Genomic DNA, 21,644 nt, shown 5'->3' on the forward strand with positions numbered 1-21,644 from the left:
GGCACGGTTTGCTGGAAGACGCTGGTTCGAATCCAGCTGGATTGAAGTTTTTCTTAGTGTTCGTTTGTATTCATAATTATATGAATTTTGATTTTAATTTAGATTTTTTGTTTTGATTCGTCCTTGACGATTTCTTAGAACGCAAGCTATGACAGAAATTTACGTTTTTAACATGACACGTCACTGATACAGCAGTGGTAGCTCTGTTAGAGAACATCTCAATTGACAGGTCGACGATTCACAATGACGGTACAAATTTTGTGAATCTTTAATAGCAATACCACTTTCTAACGGGGAACGGTAACATAGTGATGAAACCTAAACGTCGAAAAAGATTCACAACCCTTTGGACAATGTGTGACGATTTAGGTCTAAATCCATTTCTTAGAGAATACTCATGCCCTGCAGTACAAGTACTTTGTTTTACAATACCAAGTGACGGGACGAACAAGTCATGCGCCTGATGGTAAGCGACACGCCTGTCAGAGCTTTAAATCGCCAAGATCTGAGGGTCAAGATCACTGCCGCTGCGTCCGTCACCCTGAGACATAAGTTGACAAAACCCACGTGCCTGTAATTTCACTAGCATCCCTACACTTGACGGCAGAAATAGACATGGTGACAGTACTCTTTCACAACGACCTCTACCGCTACCAAAATAAGGACCTTTACCTCTCACCTACAGAAACAAACACAAGGGCACAAGGGCAGCCTCTTTTTAGATGAGTCCCTTGATCTATACAGCGGGTATTGCGAAATCACACAGTCGTTTACATAACCTTGAAATTTATAATTTAAAAATGAACTATAGTCATTTCAAGTCATCGTTACGCAGTACATAGCTGGTCTGAAGTAACTTAACATCCTGGTGAAGCCTACATAATCTGTTGAACAATCAATAAAACACGTAAGCTGTCGGAAAGCGCATTCATTATTCACAGCTAAGATAGTATCTGCAAAATTACACTTCCTCCCCCTTGTTAGGGTGGTGGAGGGGCAGAAACAAACACGAGTCAGGAATAAAACGAACTTTTGTTGATAATTGAATGTTAGGCAAAAAAACAGTCTTTGATCACCGCTGTTGTTGTTTCTTCTTATTTAGAAAGAGAAACCAATATTAAATATTATTTATCCAAGCATAGAGTATAACTTAATGTGTGCATTGTTATTAATGAAATTTTGTACAATTCTAGCTTTGTGCTACAGCTTTGTTAGTACAAAAATCGAACACAAATGTCGAATTTTTTTAATTTTATTTGTAATTTTTATTTTTAAATCGGCCACTTCGACAAGGGTCCACTGAAAGCCAGGGCTGTAGCTCCGCCGCAGTATTTGCTGAGTTGTGCCTTTTTCAGTGCAAAATACACGTTAAGCATAAAATCATATTGTAGTTGTAACATGTGTTTGAGCTGAATACATTTATTTTCTTTCTTTCTTTTCTTAAAATCCCTTCGATCTGACAGGTACCAACTGATCTATAGCGTGCGTTTGTTACAAATTTTTGTTTTTAACAGGTTTTTGCCGCAGCGCCATCTTTTAGAATCTACGAAAGTTTTTCTTCACTCACCACCAGGTAGCTTGAGAGCGCGTTCCCATTATGTCCTCACGTTTTATTTATCGTTGGATGACTGTCGCGTCTAGCCTATTCACATATGACGACTAGAACTGGCGAAGCTGCAGAGTCTTTTGAACATCGCCGTAAAGTTGCCGACTTATCGGTATTTTACAAGATATATCACGGAGAGTGTGCGATGGAATTACACGATTTGATTCCGTCTTCTCCTTTCCATCATCGGAGGACTAGACGTAGGCTTGGGTTCCACCCGTATGTTGTAGATATCCCAAAGAATCGCACCAAGCGTTACGTTTCTATATTTATATGGCGAACGGCTATGGAGTGGAATTCCCAGCCTATAGAGGTGTTCTCTGAACGTTATAACTTGTACCTTTTCAAGGCGAGAGTGGATAGGCATTATTTCGGTGTGCATGCTCCATCTCAGACCTCATCGTCACTTTCCATCTGGTGAGATTGAGATCAAATGCGCACTTACATTTGTATAAAAAAAAGATTATCTGTCGTGACTGTGTCGTGGACGTTTAATTTATCGTTGAACGACTGTCGTGTCTAGCTGTTCATGACTAGATCATGGCGACAATCTATCGGTTCATGGCAGCCCCTTGTCGTTTGCACGACAGAATAGTTTGAAGTTTTGTTTATTTATCGTTCGACGACTGTCGTTCTAGCTCTTCCCATTGTCACGACAGTCTGTCGTCGTAACGACACGATACTTTAAACTGCACGACTATCTGTCGTTATAGTGTAGCCGCCAGACCCAAGCAGAAGATGTAGAGGATCTCGACGAACTCGTTAAATTAAAGACGATTTATAGTTGACTGTAATAGTATGGCAATAGGTAACTAGTTTACAGGAGCAAAAGCCACCAATCGTTAAACAGCGGTGGTTTCTCATGGAAGAACAAATCAAAAGTGAACGGTCTTCTTGACCTTTGTTTGCTGGTACAAAAAATTCTTTAAATATTTAAAAATACCTACGATATATGTGGTAGGTATAAAATAACATATTGTTAGTTGATTGGTACAAAATAGAACCCCCAGTCTACGTAATGTGCCCTTGACGAAAAGTACATTACGTAACATCTATAATTTCAACAACTCGACTGTTTTTTTTTGTTTTACTTATTTTTTCTTTTTTTAGTAATATAATAATTATAAATAATAATCGGAAGGCCCCTAGGTCAAAGCAAAATTAAATGTATTAACTAATAGCGATTTTTCCAGAGGCTTTATATTAATTCCCCAACTATGGATAAATATTATTGGTAAACACTCAAAATTATCTGCCTGCCTAGGTCATTCCCAATAGGTAAAGATTGTCACGTCTGTGCATGGTACTGTAGTCTAGGCTCTACTCTATGAGTAGAATTGCTGGCTGAATATAGGTAGTGATTATAGTTTTATATTTAGAATGCTGGATTGAAATAAGAAAACAGAAGATCTTGACATATTACATATTACATCCTAGACTGAAAGTGAAAATATGTAAAATGATGAAATAAACCAAAGTTCTTAAGATAATCCCAGTTTATATTCTTAGAAGTACCTCTCGCTACGCAATCCAAGCTACGCCTCAGTGCAGTACTATGTTACTGATACTCTTTGACCAAACACAACACTCATATTGTTGCTGTGAATGTTCTTGTCTATAGATTGAAGTCGTTCCTTGACGAGCGTTTTGTTACTGCTTTGAAAATCACATTAAATTAAATCATAAACACTCTGTTGCATTCACAATAACGTGGCATAGATTAACAAGACATCTCACTTTATCAATTGTATATATAAACTGATAGTAATAAATATTACGATGTTTTACTATCATGATTATTTATTATTACAAAGATGGAACACAAAGAAAAATTCCTGACAGAACTCGAAGCTTCCAGAATATCCTAGCTCATTCAAAAATTACTTTCAAGAGCTACTTAATTATCTTGTATATTAATTGACCATTGAACCAATGATACCTGTGACTTGTCAAATATCCATATGTTAGAAATCTTAATCGGCAAAAAGGGTAATGATTGCCACCAATGAATAATAAATACAGTAGAAGTGCCCAGTGTGCCACCTTATATTTAGAATATTTGTTCTAGATTTATCATACGAAGCTCTTATGACACACAATTATGTACATTTGAATGAATTCATTAATTGGTAACTTCGAACTGGTAAAAGTATAAATAACTTTTCCATAGCCAAACTAGTCACCATCTTGTTGAGTCTGATTCAATGTATACAATCCGTGTAGATCCATAAAGTTTGACCGATCACCTTCCTTGTCTGCTAGTTACCCTGGTATTTCGGTGTCATTGAATTTACATAGTATCTTAGTATAATAACGCATAGAAACCTAGTCCACACACGCTAAGTGAGGCAAATTGAAGCGCTTCCAATGGGCCTACACGAGCGGGCGGGCCTTCAGTGCTCAAGGCCAACTTGCACCGCGAACAGCTCCAGAATTTTAGCTAAAAATGACGAATTGTGCGGTAAATGAGTGTAAAAATACGTCAGACAAACATAAAATAGATACTAACATCACATTTCACAAGGAACTAACACGTTTCAACTTGTATTTTTATATAAATATTCACTAAAACCGAAAATTAACCTACTACTAAAACTAGCCTACATGAATTTGATTTTTGCCTCACTTGTGACAGTTCGTTTTATATGAAACTATCATTCTATACGTTATTATTCTAAGCATAGTATATTAAAATTTTAATTCCATCAGAAGAATGGAAGTCAATTAAAAGTATACATCTGTATGACTGAGATTCCTTGGACAAGAGTTTAAATAGATGAATAGGTGTACTTCAAAGAATTAAGAACCATCTCGTTTAAACCAGTTTTCAAAATATACACAAAAACTCTTTGCGTCGGGTGTTTAAATCAGAAATTTTTTATAACTTACAAATTTAATCTGTTAGTTTTATTATCTAACCGACTACGCCCTGTATACATTCATTAGAACATATCTTTTAGCAAATGAACACTTGGGCAGTCGAATGGAAGAACGGCCTAAAACGGCCTCCTAATTTACGTGTGGTGAAAGAAAATATCTCTCCTTAAAGGAGATCTGTTCCGGACTAATAACGAGTTGACTATTTTACTATTTTTTTGTAACAGACGTACATCGTGTATCAGCCCTAATGAGGTAATCTTAGAATTATGAAATTTTGTAATAAATTGTGCTTTAGATGTTAAAAGAGATTTTATTTTTTATGATATCCAGTGAAGGGACGAACAAGTCGTGCGCCTGGTATTAAGTGACCTGCCTATCCATAACAGTTGCAGTGCCACCAAGAGCCTTAAATCACAAAGATCTGAGCGACACTGACACTACGCCCGTCACCCTGAGACATAAGTTGACAAGTCTCATGAGCTTGTAATTTATAATAGAATATAAGTTGCCAGCTTATCGGTATTCTACATGATATATCACGGAGAGTGTACGATGGAATTGCATAATTTGATTCTGCCTTCCCCTTTCCATCATCGGGAGACTAGACGTGAGCGAGGATTCCACCCCTATGTTGTGGATATACCCCCGGATTCGCACGAAGCGTTTTGCTTCCACATTTGAATGGCGAGCGACTAGGGAGTGGAGTTCTCTGCCTGCAGACTTGTTCCCCGAACGCCTGGAATGGACCTTTTCAAGGCGAGAGTGAATAGGCGTTTGGTGTGCATGCTACATCCTCGACCTCATCGTCACTTTCCATCAGGTAAGATGGAGGTAAATGCGCACTTATTTTTTAAATTAAAAAAAATTTCGCCAGCTCCCTTACCTTCCAAAACTTCACATTACTGCTGGACGGCAGAAATAGGTAAAGTGACAGTACTTATCTGGACAAACTCTTTCACAAGGAACTGCGACAAATACAGAACGAAAATTGAAATTCTTTGAGTACTGTGTTAATGTACATTAACTCTTAGATGTACGTGATTTACATCTGAAAGCAAACATTCCTAACCGCTCACGCGATGCGCTCCTCCTACCGCAAAATTACGGCTATTTGGTTTCTCAAATTAGAAAAGCATTCAGTTTAAATACAAGTTATTATAAATAAAAATTATTATTCTGCATTGCTAAATAAATACCCTCCGTACTACCAACAAAAACATCTCAAATAAAATGTACACTAATGAGATTTTTGGTGTACTTGGATAAATATGATAATATTCCGTTTGAGTGGTTCTAACGTTTACCATGAAATTACTCCTTTAAAGTATAGTTTATAAACATTTATATTCAGGGTAAACTAGAAAAACGCTACTTACGGTATGTTTTCAATAAATAAACACCAAAATCACCAGCCCAAACAACAACACACACGATTGTCGTGACGTATTTTTGAAGTTGTTTATTTTTTTAAATGACAGACTCAGGCATTAAAAACTTTATGGTTTGCTAGAGTAGTTACCGAAATAGCAATTAATATTAGTTCTTTTACCTGTTATAACTTCGATATCCGATAAATCGGTATAAAATCATCACCGGCACCTCTTCACCTCACCTTAGGTGTGGTATGCGTCGACGGCGGCATGTATCGCGTGAGCGGATAATGTACAGCACTCGTGAATACCCAAGAATTTTATAGGTTTTCTATGATTTGAGAAAGTAATTACAAGTACTGACCGTCAACCCTACACTATACGAAAATGTATGAAGACTATAAAAACTGAAAACAAACATCTTACCAATCCACTTGGCCTTCCACAAAAATTGTAGTCTTAGCGATAAATAACTCGTATTTTTTGTTTTTATTTGCGGCGTACCACGAGCCACGTTGTCGGCAAAGAAATATGGCGACTACGTGACGACTTAATCTGTCCGTGGAAGGCGAGATGTGTAAATAATTTTTTATGTTACACTCGAAGTAGTTTATGGACTCGCGTTTATCGTTACTTGATGATGTTGGAGTGAAATGTGGGCTCCGGTGTTTGGAAAGCGTAGAGTAAATTACTAGTTTGACCTAGTAGGTATTTATTTAGGACACCCCGCCAGATACCAATTAGTTGTCTTGGCCTCTACAAGAAATCAATCAGACTTATACTTATAGCTTCGACTCTCTTGTGAAGTCGGAGTTACAAAATCTCAACCAAAGCAGAAAACCGGCCTTCTTTCTTATTCTTTTTATTAATAAACTAGTGGTGTTATTTCTCAATAACTCAATAATACATTCGAAATTAATTCGAAGAATTTAAGTGAGCTTCCAGGAAGACGGCAAAAGTGTATTGATATTAAGGATATTATTATGTGAATTGTTCTACAAAGAAAGTCAATTTCGTACTGTAACCTCTATTGCATAAAAAATAAAGAACATCCATATGAAAGAGTGAAACAACTACCCCCCACAAAATAGAAACAAACAGCGCTGAACTGCCAAATCAGTTTCAACTAAGTCAGCAGTTCAGGAAGGCAATCTCACAATTTGCACAGCGCTACCCATTTTCGGATACAGTGGGATACAAAAGTGGATAGCCTGTCCTTTGGAATATCGAATAGGTATAGCAGAACTTTTGCGGTTGGATGTGGAGAGTCACAAACAGAAAATGGTAACTTTTTTATTATGAACCGCGTCGTCTTGTAAAAGGAACTGCCTTTTCATCAAATGGTTTTTATTGGAAGTGAAGAATGTTGAAAATTGTTAAAAATTTGTTTGTCTTGACGTTGTTTTGAAATGTAAAAATTAAACACTAAATTAAGTGTAAGTTAAAAATGTTAGATGTGCATTTATAGCTATGGAAGAGCGGTGCCTCCTGACAGGCTTGATAAGCTTAATAGGAGGTACCATCCACTGTTAATGAAAAGTTCATTGTATTATTTAAATAAACATTTTATTTAGTATTTATTTATTTATTTGCGTTGTTCCAAATATCGTTATTCATAAGTGTGAGTGTTTGGTATTTATAACGATTTTGAAGATTGTTTTTTTGTTGGAAAGAGGGTACCTTAGTGTTGGTCTCATTTAAATTTAAAGAAAATATTCCACCTGTAAGGATGGCAAACTAGGGGATGAATACGGTTTCACGCACAGTCAGGTAACCGATTGCAATAAAACTTGACAAATAGACAAAATTCCACGAGCTTTTGAGATCGGTTTTTTATATAAAAAAGTTACAATTCTTACATTATGACCAGTGGCGTAGCGTCGATTTCTGCGAGCCGATCTTAAATTTGTTGCCCTTTCTATTTCCACTATTACAAGAGTAGTTAGAGAGCGCCTGCTCTCTAACTTCTCCGCTCTATTGTGTTTTTATGTTCGCCTGCCGCCGCCACCTTTGTGTTGTTCACGACATCGTTTGCTCAATAATGGAATGTTTTTAATTTTAAGTAAAATAATATTTATTTCTTATCTAACCGCTTACGCGATGCGCTCCTCCTACCGCAAAATGGCGGCGCAAAGTTTCGCAAATTAGAAGTTTCAAGTGTCGCAAGTTTTTATAAATAAAAATTATTATTCTGCATTGCTAAATAAATATCCTCCGTACTACAACAAAAACATCTCAAATAAAATGCAGTAATACACCGCAAATCCTGCACTTAAAAAGCACTAATGAAATTTTTGGTATACTTGGATAAATATGATAATATTCCGTTTGAGTGGTTCTCACGTTTACCATGAAATTACTCCTTAAAGTATAGTTTATAAACATTTATATTCAGGGTAAACTTAAAAAACGCTACTTACGGTATGTTTTCAATAAATAAACACCGTAATCACCAGCCCAAACAATAACACACACTATTGTCGTGATGTATTTTTGAAGTTGTTTATTTCTTTTAAATGACAGACCCAGGCATTAAAAACTTTGTGCTTTGCTAGAGTAGTTACCGAAATAGCAATTAATATTAGTTCTTTTACCTGTTATAACTTCGATATCCGATAAATCGGTATAAAATCATTACCGACACCTCTAGGTGTGGTACGTGTCTACGGTTGCATGTATCGCGTGAGCGGTTAAGCTCGCCCGCTATCGCCGTTGCCCTCATAGCTATGTCGCTCGGAGCCATAGCCCCCTATGCATCCCCAGGCTATGACACTGATTATGTTTAGTGTCTTCGTAATTGTTAAAGGCAGTGGCAAAGTATCAATATAACTTCATAGTCCTGTTACCAATTAGCTGCCTTGTAAAAGAAAGAGATATTAGCAACGAATCTTTTGCGAAGTCGAAAATACAAATACCACCGCAGAAAAGTGACCTGCTGGTCAGTCTTCTATCGGATATACTTCGGAGAGTGACTCTACGAAAACTGCGCGGAGTCACCGCCGCGGAAACTCACGAGTAAGGACCGAAACTTATCGAGCAAAAATTCGACTTAAATTCTTTACTTTTAGTTATTACAAGAGATAAGGGTAGGTACTGGTGAAATTACTGCGGTCCATTAACTAAAATGTGGCTAATTGACAAAATATTTTTTTGAGATATCATAAAAAGACCATAACCCAGTTCTATAATATTGAAATTGGTTAATGATATTTTAGCTGTGCATCGTTAGGGTAACTTCCGATAAGTGGAACACGTTAACACATTTTAACTGTTTTTAAAAAAGAATCTATTTCTTCTTCTTATCTATTTTTTTCTATTTAAAACGGATATTTGACCATTTGTCACTTTGCCGCGTTTTAGTTAGTGGATGGCAGATTACAAGGACATGGGACTTGTACACTTATGTGTTACCTATCAGAAGTCCGACATGACATTTTTCAGAAATAACGTTTGGTCGAAATTTCATAACCTCGAAAGAAATTTTGAGAGGAAAATGTTTTTTTTTTCTTTTAAACCTAACTAACCGAACCTAATCGTGTCTTTGCGATAAACATTCAACATATCGCACAGCTATTACAATAGTGTTATAACTCAAAATATGTGAAATTTAATATTATATTATTACTGAACGTAAAATTTGATTCTCTACACGTCAAAAAAACCGTTTTTAGAATATTGTAAGAAACAATCAAAAGATATCTACTTAATTCAAAAAGAGACACACTTTATATGAACCAGTTCTGGCCAAAATAACCCTAATTAAAAAACATAAAATTACTTTTTCCATTTTATTTTAAAAATACATTCGAGAAATTGTTTATGTGTCTAAATAAACTATAACGTATAAATTTTAATAATATTTTTGAGAGAAGTGAGTAATTCGTGTTTCGTGTATTAACAGTGCGATATCCTGAAAAACCAACTGTTTCGTTATAATTCGGTTTTCGGTGTAATTTAAATTCGAACAAACGTTATTTCGGACAAAAACATTTTCGACTTTGTGATAGTTTACCTATTTTATAACCTTTTAAAAACGTGTTCCCTACGCGCATTGATTCAATGTGATGGGCTAAGACCTAAAACTTTTGTTTCGAAAAGCCCGTGCCGTAGGACGTATACTGATTTGTGGATAATGAAAGCAAGGCAAGAGCGAAATTGTTCTAAAGCAAGTTGATAGGCACTTTAAATTTTTTCTAACCATAGCTTATCATCTCAAGTATGCACTTCCATTCACCAATGTACGATGCGAGTGCAAAGGTTCGGCAAAGACATGCGTCTCATTCAGCCGGGGCTTAAGTAAGGAAAAATCGGGCCTCCTCTTCGCTCTTGAGCGCTTTTCATGCGATGAAAGAGGCCGTCAATATTTTGAGCCGTGAATAGGCTTTACATGTCAATGCAGCCTTAAGTGTTGTTGGGCTGAGTCGTTCTCCATTGGCACGCCAGTGGAGGTGAACATTATTTCGTACCCTTAATCATAAAGTGGCGCAATGCTGAAAGTAACATTTTTGGAAATCTGTCACAATAATTTGAAAAAAACTTCGCCATTAAGGTGTAGCGGGACGTGCCCTCGACCTTCTTAAACCGTATTTGAGTGGTAAGGTACAGAGGGTCGATGTTAACGGTACGAGACCATCAGGGTCAGCAATTAGCATGGGTGTCGCTCAAGGTTCGATTCTAGGTCCATTTTTGTTTTTAGTTTAGAAATAGTATTGTTTGCTGATGATACTTCATTATTATTTAAATTTAAAAGGCGACAATTTTCATAACATTAATTCGAGGAATAAAAATAAACTAGCTGTTCTTGATAGTCGTCTTCATAAAGTGACAAATTCATTTAAGGGGCAATGTGTATGCTGCTATAACAAGATTCCGGTTGATATACAAAATTTGCCTTTCCGAGGTTTAAAACTATAGTGAAACAAAAACTTTATAGTAAAGGTTATTACACAACTTCTGGGTACTTGGATGACGAAAATCCGTGGTAGTAACCCGTCTAGCTGATGGAGGTAGTCTCGATCTCTGATGTTTGAAAGAAAAAAAAATATATATTGTAAATGTTGAATGTGTACAAATGTACAAAGAGCAACCCCTAGAGTTTCTTGCTCATTCTTCTCAGGGGAATCTGCCTTATGAATGAGCGGTAGAGTGTAACCATTGTGACGATTTCAAGTGTAATAATGCTTACCTATGAAATAAAGATTATTTTGATTTTTGATTTTGATTTGAATAGGGGGCGTCAACATCTAACCGTGCGAGTTTTTGTAACTACCCGTACTTGGCCTTCATGATGGCTATACTTGATGTCATTTACATTTGCGAATACGTCGTGGGATCCACGACGATAAAAGCTTAAAACCGTCTTCTCGGTTGAAATTACGATGTTTTTTAATTTCAACAGCTTCACTTACAATTCTACTGTAGTAATCACGTCTCGTAGAAAGAATCTTGGGATTATGAAGCTCAATCCAGTTGTTTGGTCCTGGTTCCAGCAAATGCTGAATTCAGGAAAAAAATTAATAGCAATAGAGCTCTTTGTGAAAGAGTTCGTCGATGGAAGTACTGCCTACCTTATTTATTTCAGCCACCGAGCAGCAATGTGAGCATTTCTGCGCTGCGTCCCGCTTTTGGAGGGTAAAGGTGCTGGCGAAATTACAAGCACATGGGACTTGTCAACTCATGTCTCAGGGTGACGGGCGCAGTGGCAATGTCTCTCAGATCTTTGCGATTTAAAGCTCTGAGTGGCACTGCAACTGTTATGGATAGGCGTGTCGCTTACTTCCAGGGGCACAACTTGTTCGTCCCGTCGCTTGGTAATATAAAAGAAATGCTCAGGTATTGCAGACTTATTGTGCTGACATTCGAAACGTCGGGTAAATAAATATGTTTTTATACACGATTAAGTCCCGAATTTAAAATTATTTGATTTCATCCATTGACTTACAATTATATGGACGTCGGGTCCGCGCTAAAAACTGTCCGAACTTATAGGGCGTTAAAATCGTATACAGAGCGTCATTCACGCTTTAGTCTTCGTTTGTTCGACTGACAGCGAAGCAAGCAAAATAGACAGTACTGCGATGACATTACAATTTAAATCTAACGTTTTAGCTTTTTCATATTCCTTTATATGTCACTACGTTTAAATAGGTTGACTTGGGACATTTTTTTCGTGGTTTTTGTATTAGACCCGTCGTCCATTTATTTGTAAGTCAATGATTTCAACTGTCTAAATTCTATTTGACATGAATTTGAAATCTTGACCTTTCAAGGTACCGTCACCAGCTAGTGCAATGTAAACTCGTATACAAGGTTATTTATAAAACACCAACAACCTCATAGGACTATATTAGTAACGTCATAAACAATAACTTTTGTTTCATGAATAATTCATCAGATTTTACTTTCATACAAAAATAAAAAGATTTAAATAGATCATTCTAAACGGTAATAACTCTGCGTAGGACGGGGGTGGGAGTCGCAGCGGCACGTTTGAACTTATTCTAGGAAATCGTCGCCTTATTTTCTCAAACTCGTATCATAGCCGCTCACGCGATGCGCTCCTCCTACCGCAAAATGGCGGCTATTTAGTTTCGCAAATTAGAAAAGCATTCAGTTTAAATACAAGTTTTTGTAAATAAAAATTATTATTCTGCATTGCTAAATAAATACCCTCCGTACCACCAACAAAAACATCTCAAATAAAATGCAGTAATTCACCGCCAATCCTGAACTTAAAAAGCACTAATAAAATTTTTGGTGTACTTGGATATGTTAATATTCCATTTGAGTGGTTCCAACGTTTACCATGAAATTACTCCTTAAAGTATAGTTTATAAACATTTATATTCAGGGTAAACTTAAAAAACGCTACTTACGGTAAGTTTTCAATAAATAAACACCGAAATCACCAGCCCAAACAATAACACACACGATTGTCGTGACGTATTTTTCAAGTTGTTTATTTTTTTTTAAATGACAGACCCATGCATTAAAAACTTTATGGTTTGCTAGAGTAGATACCGAAATAGCAATTAATATTAGTTCTTTTACCTGTTATAACTTCGATATCCGATAAATCGGTATAAAATCATCACCGGCACACCTCTAGGTGTGGTATGCGTCTACGGCTGCATGTATCGCGTGAGCGGTTAAAACACAAATTAACTGAAATGCGAAAAATCACATGACATTTCCTTCATATTCACACACTGCCTTGTATCTATTATTAAAGTAATGGACCCAAATTAACACACTTGATAACAAATTTAAAATATGTGGAAAGTTTTGCCATCTCCTCGAATAAACACTCTTTATAAGATACGTGTTTGAGAAAGTGAGGCATCGAAATACAGACCTAAAAAGTGTCAGATAGAGCAACAAAAAAATTTTTATTGATTTGATATTCGATTATTTTATGTAAAATTACTCCACTAGTTCGTTATAATTATTAATACAAAGATCAAACATACAGAAAAAATTCCTTCGATCCCGCCGGATTCGAACCGACGTCTTCCAGCAAACCGTGTCAGACGCTATACCAACTAAGACACGGAACGAACCAGCGGACCTTACGAATTTTTCTATGTCCTTGCGTCGTATCTTTGTATTTGGTTTTATTGTTTTCTAAAAAGTTATGGAAGTTGTTGTTTATGATGTTTGTAATATAGTATAGTATATTAATATTTTAAAAATAACCCAGTATACATTAAACTTCCTTTTCTGTATTCTATAAGCACCAAACCGTAGAACACGAATGCTGGTATCAAAATAGAGACTAACTTTGGCTTGATAATACTAACAATCACAAGTTACGACGAACTTAAACTTGTTTCCTCGATAAACTTTTCAAGGTGCATTTTCGTTGTGACCGGAAAATCTGTTACTGAACATTATAAGCTGTTTGAAACTCCAAAATTATTACTTAAATTTTTATTGAATTGATATTCAATTATTTTTTATGAAATTACTCCACTAGTTTGTTATAATTATTAATACAAAGATTGCTTACATATGAAAAATTCCTTTGATCCTGCCGGATTTGAACTAACATCTTCTAGTAAACTGTGTCAGACGCTATGCCAACTAAGCCACGGAACAAACCAGCGGAACTCAGGAATTTTTCTATCTATTATTGTCGAATATTTGTATTTTGGTTTTCAACGACTTTTTAGCCGTAGCGCCATCTATGAGAAATCTATGGAAGTATTTCGTTACCTAGGCTAGAGATGTCGCTATTAATTGTAACATATATTTTTCTGAAATTGCTATTCAATTTTTTTTTGTGAAATTACTTTACTAGTTTGTTATACTTAATTATTAATACAAAGATAGAACTTGTTATTGTTGCCAAAATTGTTACTTGTAATTCTATGGTATATTTATATGTTCTTCACAAAGTGGTTGGTTAGCTTTGTACCCTTATGTTAGGTTTGCAAGTAGTAGAGATAGTTCAATTTACTATAAATTTACGCTAAGCGACACACCTGGCCATAACAGTCGCAGTGTCTCTTAGGATCCGAATAAATAAATACACGGAATTACACGCGCCGTGCTCCCGACTCGACACGCGCCCGAAGCGTACCCGCTGTCAGTATATTTCACGCTTTTTGTCGCAAAGATCTGCAAGGCACTGCCAATACACCCGTCACCTTGCGACATAAGGTTGACAAATCCCATATGCCTGTAGTTTTGTTACAGGTTAATCATTATTAATGTTCACATTACAGCTTGGTTCACAAATCGGCATATAGTGGCAGTACTTCCCTGGACGAACTCTTTGACAAGGAGGTCAAATGTTACTAAATAACTAGGAAATGCGTCAAGTGCACATTTATCATATAAATAGGGTCAAATATGGATGCCACAACATAACTAACTACATTTTAGAAGGTCTCCGTGTGTTCATCTCGCGGGAAACAATAAATTAATATGGAGCGTCTGTAGTTTCTCCTTGACGTGCATTTAGGGAATTGATATTAAGGCGTGCTGTTAAAGCATTCTAGGCACAAGACAATACATTTATGTGAACAATAAAGGCGATTGTTGCATGTGACGTGATAGAGTCTTTTTCTTGTTGTTTAGAAAAAAGTTTGTACAGTGATTGTAGCTAGTATTATTTTTGGCGATCACCGCGTCATCTATTGGTGTTAGTCGTAACCACAGAGGAAAAAAACACTGGATGTGCCTTGAGCTCTCGATTACTATCAGAACCGACGTCACCAAAACTCACACACTCCTAATTTGAAACAGTACAAAATCTTGATAATGAATATTGATCTGATATGTAACCTAAAAGTGGAACCCGTAACCTCCAGGTCAGTGAAGTATAAGTGTCATGTCCGTTCCACACAAGTACTTTCAAAAACTCTTAGTGCAGTGTATTAGCTCTAAGTGTACTTGAGGTTATAATGTGTAACTAGTAAAAGCTAAATGTATATCTTGTACTTCCAAATGTTACGAAATTAAAATCTTAGTACTCTGTAATGTAACATTGTAGTAATTTTAACGTACATACTCTTTATAGCTTTAAACTTAAATAAAGCATCTGGTTATTTCTATTTGAAACTTGTTTTAGTTGTGTGTAAGGCGTCGTTCTTTCTCCTTGCTTATAAATTTTACACGCTGCATCGGGTCAACCAGAAATCACGCTCAACAAGTCTCATGCTCACCCTAACCAACTGCAGCTGACCATTACAGGTCGGCGTTTCAAATTTAAAAAGAAAATATAACAAACTCTGTACATAATTTAAAGTTTACCCTTTTTGCAAATCGTTGAAAGTTTTCGACGATGAATTCGAGATGATTAAATAGTTATCCAAAAACGAAACGACCATATTGTTATAAAACTTATGTAAAATTTACTAGCTTATTCAGTCATTCATTTATAACTACCTAGGTGGCGGAACGGTTACCATGCTGGTCTGCCACGCAGAGTTCCCGGGGTCGATTCCCGGGCCGGGAGAAATATTTCTCTCATAAGTTTGGGTGTAGTTTGTGGTTGTCTATGTGTGTCCATGGCAACCGTGACACAGGGTAGTGGCTATAAGTGTGTGCGTCATTATTATTATTATTCACAAATTCATGCATTCACTCATTCTTTCCAATAGGGTATTTTTTAGTTTTGCGTCGACTTGTGTGCCAATGGAAACGCGTTCACATCGCATCTTCTCCTTTTGAGATAGCTCCAAGCCAATTAGATGACACGACAACGCGAGTGCGAAGCCGGCACACTGATATGAATAGCGTGTTTTTAAGTCTACGCCTACGTTCTTCTCACTACTTCATAATTCAGTTACGTGGTTTTTCTTTACAGGGTTCGCAACGTATTTCAAATTATTGGAGCAAGTGTCTCCTTGTAAAAGTGCTCTTTGTAAGAACGTAGTATTGTACTGTGGACTTTGTGAGCTAAGTGGTTCGTTAATTAGCTCTCTAATAGGGTTCTGGATCTAAGTTGAAATAGTACTTTGAGTTTGAATTTGCTTTGATGCAGTGAAATGTAATCTGCTTTAGTGCTTTTTGTCAATTCCAATACGTTTTTTTTCTACTCCTATTTAGCTCAATTATAATTTCATAAAAAATATTATTATCGCAAAGGCACTCTTTTTAGTTCTAAAGCAAAATTTTGTTGTCTATGGCATTTGCTATTGAACTGGAAAATTTTGAAATATTTTTGAAAAAAGAACATATTTTTGGTAGATAAAAGACTCTCCTCAAACACGTCACTGAGTCCCTGAATAACGTCGATATATTTGTGAAATAATTAAAATTCATATTATTTTATTAAATAATATTTCAATATGTTACATTAACAGGTACAAAGGTGTAACCTTAGAATAATAACGCATAGAATGATAGTTTCATATCAAACGAACTGTCACAAGTGAGGCAGATATCAAATTCATGTAGGCTAGTTTTAGTAGTAGGTTAATTTTCGGTTTTAGTGAATACAAAAAAAAAACGAAAAATACAAGTTGAAACGCGTTACTTCCTTGTGGAATGTGATGTTAGTATCTATTTTATATTTGTCTGACATATTTTTACACTCATTTACCGCACATTTCGTCATTTTTAGCTAAAATTCTTAAGCTGTTCGCGGTGCAAGTTGACCTTGAGCACTGAAGGCCCGCCCGCTCGTGTAGGCCCATTGGGAGTGCTTCAATTTGCCTCACTTAGCGTGTGCGGATTAGGTTTCTATGCGTTAATATTCTAAGGGTGTAACTATTTGGCAAAAAAGAACTATTTAAAAACAATATAAAGTTTTTGTTTCACTTTAGTTTTATACCTTGTAAATGGCAAATGTTGAATATCAACCGGAATCTTACAAACTTTGTGGAGACGAGTGTCAAGAACAGCTAGTTTATTTATCATAAATTACATTTTTACAAATGTACTATGACGCTAGTGTAAGAATGATAAGTTTAAAAGAAAAACCTACTCGACTACATTGCTGCGTTAGATATCTTGTAGTTTGAAGTTTATTCACCGTAAATGTGTTGTTGTGAAAAATAACTCGATTTCAAATTTTTTCCATATTAATACGGTTCATTCTGCTTGGGTCCAGTGTCCCACTGGCTTTATTTCAGAATTTATTTTTGTACAAACGAAATTATAGCCATTTCAAAAAAGTATATCGTTTTCTACACGTGTTGTATTTAGTTCAGTTTATAAAAAAAAAAATCATTGGCATATGTAAAGTACATATTGAATGCAACGGTTTTCTTGTAAAATTTCGAGGTGAGTTTGTGTTTTTTTTTCTGTTGCGAAAATTTTTAGAAATCGTGATTTCACACAGTATGTCCTCAATTTTATTATATATTTTTTCTAAAGTGATTCATTCAATCAACCAAAGCCATTTGAGGATGTATAGACTCTCAAGTGAAAAAATACTCCGCGAAAATAATTATGTCTTATTTTATTTAAAAAAGAAACCGGTTGTAAAAGTTTACTTAACCGCTTTAGCTGTGTTCGTTACCGCAGCCTCCTCAACGATAACTAAAGCGCATGTGGAAGTCCTCGTCAAAACGAATCATATCAACCCAAACACAAAGTAGCTGATGTACGCTTTTGAGGATCTGTCTACCATTTCCATCATCAGAGCAGCTCTAGGTTACCATAACATTTTATTTTTATTCGAATTACATTTATGAGCCAACTTTAATTGAAATCGGTTAACGGCCAGCGGGTGAAATTCAAAAAACCTTCATCCAGGGAAGTACGTCACCTTACTTATTTCTTCCGCAAAGCAGTATTGTGAGCATTGTTGCGGTTTTGAAGGGTAAGAAGGTTGCTGGTGAAATTACAGGCACACAGGATTTTTCAACTTGTCAAAATGTCTCAAAGTGATAAGTGCAACTGTTATGGACAGGCATGTCGCTTACCATCAGGCGCATGGACTTGTCCGTCCCATCACTTAGTGTCAATATAAAGAAAACCCGGATTCATCCCCTAATTCACCCCATATTTTCTTAAAATTTTAATAAGACTACTATACACACTAAGGTGCCCTTTCTAATAAAAAAATCGAAATGTGTCCACAACAAATGTACGAGTAATTGTGTAACCTACACACACAAAAAATATTAAAAAAAATAGAGTATAATTGAGAATCTTCTCTTTTTGGAAGTCGGTAAAAGAGCGAGTTTTCTATTCATTTAGTCAAAGTAACTTACTCTCGTAAAGGTACAATTATAGCTACATAAACACTCAAATTTTGATATGTGTAAATGTAACCAAGCCCATAAAATTGCCCCTATCACTGGTCGTAATCCCATATTAATATTCAGCAGAGGTTAAAATATTTGCATGCCCTGTAAAAGTCAGGCATTCCGTAACGTTACTTGCTTTATGGAGGGTCACTCTAAAATATGGGTGAGGGGAACAGTATCAGTTACTCTTAACTAATTTGAATTTCAAATTTGCAAATAAATTATGAATAACAGAAACAAAAAAATGACCATTTAGAAAATTTCATGGTATTTTTCCGCGTTCCTTTCTTACAATAGATAATACAATACTTGTAGACTGAGAAACAATCATTTATTTCTGAAAACTTAAGTTATATGGAAGAATATACAAAATAAGTAAAGTTTTGCTGTGCATGTTGGTACGAAAGGTACTTACAAAAAAAATAGTAATTATATTTTTAATAAAATTTTTTTTTAACAAACTACCCTCTCCAAAAACGGTAACAGAGGTTTATTTGAAAAAACAAACACATGCAATTTAGATCCGAAAACTAAGTTTCATGTACGACCTCAGTGGCCAAGTGGCTTGCATACGTCCGGTTTTCATGGTGTCGCCATCTCTGAGGTCCCGCGTTCGATCCTCGGCCGGGTCAATGTTATAAGTGCTTTAGTTTCTTACTTTGAGAACGGAGCAACGTATTTATGTAACAAACCTATTTTACACCATACACCTTAACTTTGTTTGTAACAATAGTTCCAAAGTTTACCGCCGAGATGGCATTGGCATAGAAAACGCGATTTCTGAATCGCGGCGTTAAGACTTTCCCTCGAATGGTAACTACTTTAACCAAATTTTTGTACCGATAAGTTTCTAGGAGTTGAGTCCTTGTGGGAACGACTGCCTGGACTTACCTGATAGTTAACTTTTATATTTTTTTTACATTTGTCCTCTTAGTACCGCCGGTTAAAGTTAACCTGGCACTTTGTATTGCATACTTCGGAAATAAAACCTAGAGCCTCGAATCAGTAAGTTTTTACTCAATTTGCTGATGTCATCAGTACGACAAAGAACCCCTTTAATTTTATTATTTATTTATTCACTTACAATCGCAAGAAATCTATGTTCTCGGTACATGTTGCTACAGTCGTTATCAATGCAAAATATAAAGAGATTTTTTTTTTCAATCTACACATAATACTGCACAAAGGGAAAATCTATTGGCCTTCCTTTCCCTCTGTCGGCCGTAGCACTAACAAAATACAACCATTGTCAACGGATTGTCTTGTTTTACGTCTTTTGATTCGGTTTTTTCGGATGCCATTTGGGTAGTCTTGTTTCGAACACAGGTGGAATACGAGCGCCTTTACGTGTACGATTATTCCCTGTTGGCGAACGTGGGGATGTATTTGTGTTGTCAACGGGAAATTGAAAGGATCGCAATCCGGGAAATGCATTGGCAGACGTGGAAGACGAATTGGGATCTTTGATATATTTTTTTACATTTCAGATTAGATTAGATTTATATGTGTAACCACATCCGTTGCCTGTTCTTATTCTAGGAAATTCCCTATACTATGAGTGCCAGAGCATGGAATTCACTATGGGGCACTTTCCAGAACGCTCAGATCAAAACGAATAATATGAGGTCAAGTGCCCATTACAAGAGTTTAGTACCGCTCGTCGACACTGGATGGCATTACTAGTATCCTGAAACACGCTTTCAAAGTGTTCACATGAGATTTATATAAGGCATTCGAATTCTGTACTATAGAAAATACGGGTTATGAGCCTTCAGCTCGCCCTTTTGTTCCGGTGGCGCACTGAAGGCCATCAGCGGCCAACTGCGTAGTGTCTTTCCTTTGTAATGCCCAAAGTTATCAACAAAATGTTGATGCTGATTGTTTATGACAAGGAGGGCAGAACTACTATAATACCTACCTACCTATATCTAGATAGGCGCCGCAAGTACAGCAATTTGTATGTTTTCATACGTGCCACATTTTTGTACCCACTATGACGTCACAAGAACTATTTAGTGATGGAAACCTTCCGTTCGCTCTAACTCGATCGATTCTAAATAGAATAATTTTTATTCAAGTATTTGTTGATTACAAATACTTAGTCGTAATATTAATATACTATAAAAATACTAGAATACGTTAGTTTAGTCCTTTATTTTACTTGTTTTAAGAATTTTTGATTACTTAAAAAAAATTAAGACTTTAATTTTTAGTCGACTTCAAATATTAAAATTATTATCCTTCCTGTAAAATGAGCTTCTTATATAACATCGTTTTGTAATAGAAGACCTTATCGATTAACTTAAATAGTGAAAACGCACGTCAATATATGAACTTGCGACTGCTTTAATTAATTTTACTAGATGGTTTTCTGTTCGGAATTGATTAAATTGATGAATGACAAGACAAATGAAAATGTTACTGCTGACAAAATAAATGGTAAAATCTTGTTAATCAGAAGAGGTTTATTTAATGACGGCCTCGTGTGAAATTCTTGTTATTTGTTTATTATTTCTTGGAATTCTTACTCTGCTACTCTGCCTATTTGGATAGCATCTTAGGTGGGATAAACTAGACCACCTTCGTCCTCGAAAGTAACGAACTCATTTCATCAGTTATAATTGCTTCATATATTTTTTTGTATTACTCGTACTACATATCCGGCGATGTTATTTGCTCACTATATTCGGACATTCGAGGCAACGTGCTGCAAAAATTATCGAAATTATAGATACTACTGATAATAGATACTACAAAAGTGAAAAAAAAACGAAACGTTACTAAACGACATAACAAAAAAGTCGTAGAATATTTTTATAACATTGCTAAGGTCATAATAATTTTCGTCCCTTTGTTTTCAAAATCGATCAGAATCGAGAACAGTGTTGCCTAATGTATACATCACTAAATGTTAAATTTGGTTAAAAAAATATTCAAGCGGCCGTACCACGAAACCGAATGCATTATACAAAAATGCGTTCGTTTGATATTCATGGCGTATTAACAAAGGATCATGTATCGCACTAAGTAAAAGCCGCAATGTATTACAAATCATGAGGCATACACTCGAATGCATATTTATGT

This window comes from Hyposmocoma kahamanoa, unplaced genomic scaffold, assembly GCF_003589595.1.
Source record: "Hyposmocoma kahamanoa isolate Upper Pololo Valley unplaced genomic scaffold, ASM358959v1 245, whole genome shotgun sequence".
NCBI classification, from domain to species: Eukaryota; Metazoa; Arthropoda; class Insecta; order Lepidoptera; family Cosmopterigidae; genus Hyposmocoma; species Hyposmocoma kahamanoa.